Raw genomic sequence first — 9,037 nt, forward strand, 5'->3', positions numbered from 1 at the left:
CTGTCCCTGAGCCTTTTCTGCTCAAGGCTAGCCTTTGAGCCATAGTGACACTTCCAGTTTTCTGGTGGTTCATTGAGGATAAGAGTCTCATGGACCCTCCTGCCTAGGCTGGCTTTGGGCCATGATCCTCAGATCTCACCCTCCTAAGTAGCTAGGATTACAGGTGTAAGCCACTGGTGTCAGGCTAAAAAATTATGTTAAAGGAAGTAACTCTGGTCCAGAAAGACAAAAGATCACATGTTCTTTCTCATAGATGGAAGACAGACCTCATTTATAAATATATATAAGCACACACTGGGTCATGTGCATACACACACACACACACACACACACACACACACAGATACATACTACAAAAGAATTAACTAAAGTATACGGTATATCATTAACGGAAATAACGTGGTATATGCAGGGGAGAATTCTTTGAAAAACTATAACAAAATGGATAACAGGAAGCTAGAACTTGAGGTGGGGGGTAGGTGGATGAGGTGGTACGATGTGGAGGGATGGAGAGAGGAAGGGTGGGAGAATGCAATCATCATATTCAATGTACATCTGTGAAAATGGAACTAGGTAACTTGGGTGGGGTTGAGAGATGGGAAGAATGATGGAAGGAATGGCGTGGATCAAGATGCATTATACAGCTGATAGCTGGTGGCTCTTGCCCATAATCCTAGCTACTCAGGAGGCTGAGATTTGAGGATAAAGGTTCCAAACTGGCCTGAGCAGGAAATTCCATGAGATTATCTCCAAATAACTACAAGAAAACCAGCACGGGAGCTGTAGCTCAAAGTGGCAGAGGGCTAGCCTTGGGTAAAGGAGCTCAGGGACAGCGACTAGGCTCTGAGTTCAAACCAAAAACCAAATTTTTTTTTCAAAAGATGCCCTGCGCTTCTAAACTGATGTGTTGAATTGAAACCTCTTTGTACAACTACTTAAAGATAGATAAATAAATAAATCCCGGAGGAAGACTCTTTCTTCCACATTAGGCCTCACCTGGAATTGACTGATCAGAGATGGAATCATTCTAATTCACTTAAGCTCAAATATAAAGGAGCAGCCAGCTGCTCCTTCCAGACCTTATAGCTTTCAGGGGTGATGTTCAGATGTACTGGGGAAAGGAGAAGGTGACTAGAGGAGGCACCTACAAAGCCCGTACTGGATGAGCAACATGTGAGAAAATAAAAACTTGGTGTTGCTTACATATTTGAAAAAAGAAGGGAAGAAAATGGATTTGTGAGAAATGGGCCTAACATTCAATCACAAAAGTCTACCGTAGGCCATTTCCAAGGTAGTAAATCCATTAGCAGGTCTTATGCCCAGGAATAGAAAGCACATAGACTATACTGTATGTAGTATGTTACACTCACAAAAGTGCTGTGGATGTAAAGAACTGTTGTATTGGGAGCTGGTACGCCTGTAATCGTAGCTACTCAGGAAATTGAGATCTAAGGATCAATGCTCAAAGCCAGCTCAGTTCTGTGAGACGCTTATCTCCATTTAACCACCAGAAAACTGGAAGTGGCACTGTCGCTGCAAGTGGTAGAGCACTCATATTGAGCAAAAGAGCTCAAGGACAATCCTGAGGCCCTGAGTTCAAGCCCCAGGACTGACAAAAAAGAAAAAAGAAAGAAAGAAAGAAAGAAAGAAAGAAAGAGATATCTTGAATAGGTAGATTAGTCAGGCAGAAGAAATCAGGAATAAGCCTGCAAGATTTCTCTTAAAAAAAAAAAAAAAAGAAAAATAGGGCTGGGAAGGTGGCTTAGTGGTAGAGTGCTTTCCTTGCATGCATGAGATTCTGGGTTTGATTCCTCAACACCCATAAGCAGAAAAGGCCAGAAGTGGTGCTGTGGCTCAAGTGTTAGAGTGCTACTCTTGAGCTGAAGAGCTGAGGGATAGCACCCAGGCCCAGAGTTAGGCCCCACAACCATCAAAAAATAAATAAAAAGGAGAGAGAGAGAGAGAGAGAGAGAGAGAGAGAGAGAGAGAGAGAGAGAGAGAGAGAGAGAGAGAGAGAGAGAGAGATAGGATGATCTGAGAAAACTTCCCAAGCATTCTAACTTCCCTTTGACCCAGATAGGTTGGATAAAATGAAAGTAGGATAGTCTTAAATGTCGTTAGGTAATTCCATGCCCCAATAGCTAAAAGGGAATGACCAATTAAAAATATCATGGGTCGTGACCAATGAGCAAGTCACCTTCCAGCACATCTTTAGCATAAAAGTTAAATGACACCTATATAGATTAAAAGAAAAGAACCCACCATAGATTAAACCAGTTAGTTGGCAAACCGCTATCATGGCCCCTCTCACCCAGCAAGAATGTTTTCTCTCTCCTATTCTCACATGCATAAATTAAAAACTTTTAACACTTACTCCTTGCTGTGGATTTCATTCCTTGAGTTCTCCAGGCAGTGACACAGCAAGATAAGGATCTGCTGCAGCTCTAGTGGTGGCCACTGGTGGGGTGAAAGCATTAGCAGGCATGGTTTGTTGCTGGACTGAAGGCGGTGACATAATTGGGCCTCTCTGGCTATGAAGGAAACAGCAGGTAAGAAAAGTCAATGTTCTAGGCTGTCAATATTCACGTGGCTAGAACTGGCCTTGTAGCTTTAAGTCTAAGGTTAAAAAACTTCTATGAGAACTTCTTGATGTTTATGGTACCTTGCATATTTCCCTCTTGAAATAGCAATTGCTCTTACTTTGAGTTTATCATGTGTCAGAATTTTCTAGAAACATACACTTGGGCCCACCCAGTTCTATCCCCTGTTTCCAGGCAAGGTTGTTTAGGCTGTTATTGCCTCCCTTTGAGAACAGTTTTCACTGTGTATAGTTTTTTTTCCAGTCCCAGGGCTTGAACTCAGGACCTGGGCCCTGACCCTAAGCTTCTTTATGCTCAAGGCTAGTGCTCTGCCACTTGAGCCACAGCACAAATCCTGGTTTTTCTGAGCAGTTTATTGGAGATAAGAGTCTTAAAGGATTTTCCTGTGCAAGCTGGCTTTGATCCTTAGATCTCAGCCTTCAGAGTAGGTAGGATTACAGGCATGAGCCACCAAACACCTGGCCTATAGTCCTTTTATGACCTCATAGAATAGCTTTAGGTCTAGCTAGCTGCTTATCAGCTCTGAAACTGCTGCAGAGAACAAAGCATTTGCTTTTCCTGTCCCATTTCAAGGGCCCTTGACCAGGTCATTACTAGGTCATTTACATGGCTCAAATACAGCAAAACTATTTTTTTTTTGATCTGGTCATGGGGCCTGAACTCTGGGCCTGGGTGCTGTCCCTCAGCTCTTCAGCTCAAGGCTAGCACTCTACCACTTGAGCCACAGTGCCACTTCCGGCTTTTTCTTTTTGCTTAAGTGGTGCTGGGGAATTGAACCCAGGGTTTCATGCATGCAAGGCAAGCACTCTAACACTGAGCCACTTTCCCAGTCCGGCAAAACTCTTTATTACACCCCTCCCCTTTCCCTCCATTCCTTTTTCAGGGCTACTTTCCTATCATGTGTCATTTTAGGTCACATATCACTCAAACACAATAAAGCTCCGCTCTCTCTTTTTTCTCCGTCCCTCTTTCCCCACACTCCTTCTCCTTTCTCCAATCCCTCTCTCCATTTCTTTTCTTTTCTTTTTTGCTGGTACTAAGATTTGAACTCAGGGCCGGGTGCTATCTCTTAGCATTTTTTACTCAAGGCTAGTACTCTGTCACTTGAACCACTTCCAGCTCTTTCCTGGTTGATTGGAGATAGAAACATTATAGATTTCCCTGCTGTAGCTGGCTTTGAACCATGATCCTTAGATCTCAGCCTCCTGTTTAGCTAGGATGACAGGAATGAGATGGTTATTTTTTGAAGAACCCTCAGTGCACTTTCATTAGTACAATTTGATTAATATCCATCTTTTCACCATAGTGTGGGGTTCATAAGGGATCTTTTTAAACTACTGTGTCTTCAGTGTCCTTGACATTGTACTAACACCTGCTTTACTTATATCTTTAAATAAAATAACATTTGACTAAAAAAAAGCAACATATGTTCTTGAATTTGATTTTCACTACAACTGTTTCTCATTTGCAATCATGCTTAAACATGTTTCTTGAAGTTAGGGAAAACAGGGTTTTGCAATTGCATGTATGAAATTCACTCCCAAATGGTAACAACTCCTCTCATTGCCATGAGTATTTGAGTACAGATTCCTTCGACTCACTTTCAGAGCTAACCAGGTTCACTGGTTCCCATTGATGGACAGGTAGACTTAGGAAAACATTCCCAATTGAGAAACATGTGTTTCTATAGCTGTCAGATGGAAGCCAGTGTGGAGACCCCATTTAAGGAAACGTGGTGGACAGAGAAATCACAATAGCCAGGAGAAAATGACCAGGTGCACCAAGAGCAAGAAATGGACTAAGTGGAAGATGCTCCCAAGATATTCCCCATGTATGCAACTTTCCAACCATGGTCTGTAAGAGAGACAACCCATCAACAGGGTCCATGAAATGGGAGACAGCCAATCAGCAAAATCCCCACTCCACCATACTGGCTCAGTAGCTAGAGCAACAGAACAGAACAGAACAGCAGCAGCAGCAGCAGAGTACTAGTAAAACAGCTCTTTTGATTTGTTGTCCATTAGTTTTTGGTATACATTTTTTTAGTGGTATCCTGATGTAGATGCTCAGTTCTCCCATTGTCCTATCTGAGTACATGCTTTTCCCAACCTGGGACTCCAAAAAGAAACAGAAAATGCTACATGTCTGTCTCTGTTGGACGTTGGGCATAGGCATCAGGGAAAGGCCATAGGCTGGTTTGCTTTGAAAAACTTGGGTGGGGTGTGACCAGTTTCTAATTGAATTCCATCCTATCAGGAACGAGATCTTCATCTCTTCTCAGGGTGCCCTTGACTAGCAATTCCCTCTGCTAACATTGCAGTCGGCTACAGTTCTTTCAAACCCTGGGCCCAGAGGAGTCTGGGATGTGAAAGTATTAACATGTAGATTACTTTCTCATGCCAGTTGTATTATTGGATTTCTCTCTTTGCCAACTCACTTTAAATGGCTGTAACTACTGAGGTCTCCAGTGAACCTCAAAGTAGAAATGATGTTTGCAGAGAAGGACTGCATCCATTCCATCTACCCTCAGAGCTCCTGCACAGACCCTTTCTCTTCAGCAGAATGGAATTGCATTTGTGAAGGTGTAAGCATTTACATTCCCAGGACCTTTAAAGAGTATTAACTTCCTCTAGGTCTCTGAACGAAGCAATTACTTGGCTAGAGATAGAACCATAGTGATACATATGAGACTAGGTTTCCTTCCCTTCTTCTCTCCCTCTAACCCCCTCTTCTTTCCTCCTACCCTTTTTCTTTTTCCTTCTTCCTTCCTCCCTCATCTTTACTTCCTCCCTCTTCTTTACTTCCTTCCTTCCTCCCTGTCCTTCCTTCCTTTTCTTTTTATTCCAGTACAGAGACTGAACTCCAAGGTCTGGCTGTCCTTTAGTTTTTTTTTCCCCAAGGCTAGCATTTTACCACTTGAGTAAACTCTACTTTTAGCTTTTTGCTCATTAGTTGGAGATAAGAATCCCATAGATTTTTCTATCTGGGCTGGCTTCAAACCAGTATACTTAGACCTCAGCCTCCTGAGTAGCTAGGATTACAGGTGGGAGCCACTGCCTTTCTGTTCACATCAAATATGCATGGAACTGTTTCCAATCAAGGCCTCTGAAGAGAGAATTGGGAGAAGAAATCTTGGGGCTTGCAGTGTGGCTATCCGATGAATGATTCTGAACTACAGAGTAGAGACTAGTTTGTGTGTAATCAATATGGATTTGGTTCCCCATCTTTAAGTGTAAGAAATAGCCAAGCCGTTCATTGCTCTATATCCAACTAAATGCAGTTCTGAGTCTCAATTTTCTAGTTGCCAAGTGTTGGAGTTTCCCTCCCTTTCTTTCCCAGGGAGCAGGGTATCCTATGTGACTCTGGACGCATGGGCAATAATGTCCACAAAGTGCAGCTGGTGATGGGGCTCCCTCTTCAAGCTTTAGAGTCCATCAGAAGAAGGCCATGGTGTCTCTGTGGACTGAGTACAGGTCTGGCCACCCCTGGGGAAAGTCATGAAATCACTCAGAGGAGAACAGGCTCTTTTTCTGAGCACACCTAATGCTATTGTTCTCAATTTTGATGGTTGATTTGAGCATACAGTGACAAGCAGATGACAAAAAACACTCAAGAGTTAGATACAAGCTGGGCACTGGTGACTCACACCTGCAAATGTAGCTACTCAAGAGGCTGAGATCTGGGAACTGTGGTTCAAAACCAGACTGGACAGGAAAGTCTGTGAGATTTATATCATCTCGAATTAACAATCAGAAAAACTGAATCAAAAAGGTAGAGTGGGGGCTGGGAAGGTGGCTCAGTGGTAGAGCACTTGCCTTGCATGCATGAGGCCCTGGGTTCGATTCCTCAGCACCATATAAGCAAAAAGAAAAAAAAGCCAGAAGTGGTGTTGTGGCTCAAGTGGTAGAGTGCTAGCCTTGAGCTGAAGAGCTGAGGGACAGCGCCCAGGCCCAGAGTTCAGGCCGCATGACCCGACCAAAAAAACCCAAAAGAGGTAGAGGGCTACCCTTGAGCAAAAAAGCTCAAGGGACAGCACCCATGACTGACAACAACAACAACAACCAAAAGAGAACTCGTTAGGGGAACCTTCTTGAAAAGCCTTGAGGTGAGACAGGCCACTTTTTGGGTTGCATATATGTCATCCTGTTTAGCCCCAGGAAAGTTTTGCTATAGAGAATGCTCACCCCTGATTGTTATCCTATGTGGTTAGCTTGTGGTGAGCTTTGTCCCCACCCACAACATGGTTTTTGCCTTTAAAAGCTTTGTGCAAGCTCTGTTCTGGGCTGTAGGTCTTTGGGACAGGAGTCTACCTGTAGTCACCGACATTTTACTAAAGACTCCCAGCCAAGTGCTGATGGCTCACACCTATAATCTTAGCTACTAAGGAGGCTGAGATCTGAAGATCACAGTTCAAAGCTAGCCCAGGCAGGAAATTCCGTGACACTCTCACTGTGGCTCAAGTGGTAGAGCACTCATCTTAAGTTGAAGAGCTGAGGGACAGTGCTCAGGTCCAGAGTTCAAGCCCCACAACTGACCAAAAGAAAAAAAAAAGATTCCCAATTTGACCGCTCAAGATGTGGCTTCTCTGTATCTTGCAAACTATTCCCATATAATTGAATCCAGTGACCTCCATCTCTTCCTTGTCTCCCCTCCCCCATTCACTCTTACCCATTTGTCCTCTAGGAAATTTAACTGGTCATGCATGCCACCACAGCCATCTCCACAAACAAAACCTGCAAAAGAAAATTCAAAATAATCTTCCATTCAGAAACCTGACATTTGACATATGTGGTTGTCCCTCAGGTATATCATTCAAGTTACAGCCTGATGGTAGAAGGAATTGCTGGTGTACTACTGCATAGGAGACCCTAGGTCCAATTTCCAGCTATTCCACAAACCAGCTGCAGCCTCTTGTCCCTATAAACCAAATAAAGACACACAGTGAAGATGAGAGAAAGGAAATTTATTACCTTGTAGACAGGGGGGAAGACAGCACTTCAGCCCTTCTTCAGAAATATAGACAGGATCAGTAGCTTTTAATACATAACTGGGGGAAGGGGGTATATGAAGTACAGTCTTCAAGCTATATTCTGGTACCTCATATCTGTAATCCTGGCTATTCAGGAGGCTGAGATCTGAAGATCAAGGGTTGAGACCAGCCTTGGCAGGAAAGTCTGTGAGACTTTTATGTACAATTACCCACCCCCAAATGAGGAATTGACCTGTGGTTCAAAGTACTAGAATGCTAATCTTGAGGAAGGGACAATGCCCAGGCCCTGAGTTCAAGTCCTAGGACAAAAAAAAGAGTTACAATCTTTGGTCAAAATTTGGTTTCTTTCTCTCATACAACTTTGCATAACCTTTGAAATAAAAAACTATTTTAATTAAGTCCTATGTCCTTGTATTATTTACATCCTGTTACAAGTTCCTGCTTTGGCCAGCTTTTATGGCTTTAAAATTTTTCATTTTTTGTTACATTAACTACTTAAGCCACATTGTTAAAGTTTTTTCCTCTTTTTAAAAAATTTTCTTTTTAAAGAATAATCTTTAGGTAGTTATGCATAGGAGCTTCCATTTAATAAGTAAATACAATACGTTTTGATCAGCGTTACCTCTTGAGACAAGGAAAGGGAGACCCCAACACTTGGCAACTTGAAAATTGAGACTCAGAACTGAATTCAGTTGGTTGCAGAGACATGAACTGCCTGGCTGGTTCTTACACTTAAAGATGGGAAACCAAATCCAAATTGATTACATATAAATCAGTCTCCGCTCTGTAATTTAGAATCATTCATCTGATAGCCACCCTGCAAACCCCAGATTTCTTCTCCCAATCTCTCCCTTCAGTGTACTTGACTTGAAACAGTTGCATGCTTATTTGATGTGAACAGAAAGGCAGTGGCTCCCACCTGTAATCGTAGCGACTTAGGAGGCTGAGCTCTGAGTGTTGTAACCCAATCAGTAACAAAACAAAAGATGCTACAATTAATAAGCCAAATTATAGGAGTCTTTATTGTCACCTCGGCAGACCAACAGATGCACAGGAGTATAGACGTCTGAAATTGTGCTGTCCTGAGACAGCTCAGAGTTAAGTCTTTCAAAGAGAAAAAACACATCTTTTTGGACAAGCAATGCATAAGACTTTTTTTTGTTTTATTTTACAAAGCATATACAGACACCAAACTTAGCATTATCAATAAATTTAGACTTACTTCCCAAATATGGGGTGGCTGGAATACTTTCAGGGAAGGGAAGGAGGAAAGGAGAGAAGAAGAATAGAAGAATAGAAGAAGAAAAAGAGGAAGAAGAAGAAGAAGAAGAAGAAGAAGAAGAAGAAGAAGAAGAAGAAGAAGAAGAAGAAGAAGAAGAAGAAGAGGAGGAGGAGGAGGAGGAGGAGGAGGAGGAGGAGGAGGAGGAGGAGGAGGAGGAGGAGGAGG

This window comes from Dipodomys merriami, unplaced genomic scaffold (genome assembly GCF_024711535.1).
Source record: "Dipodomys merriami isolate MVZ:Mamm:240054 unplaced genomic scaffold, mDipMer1.0.p SCAF_1018, whole genome shotgun sequence".
Classification (NCBI taxonomy): Eukaryota; Metazoa; Chordata; class Mammalia; order Rodentia; family Heteromyidae; genus Dipodomys; species Dipodomys merriami.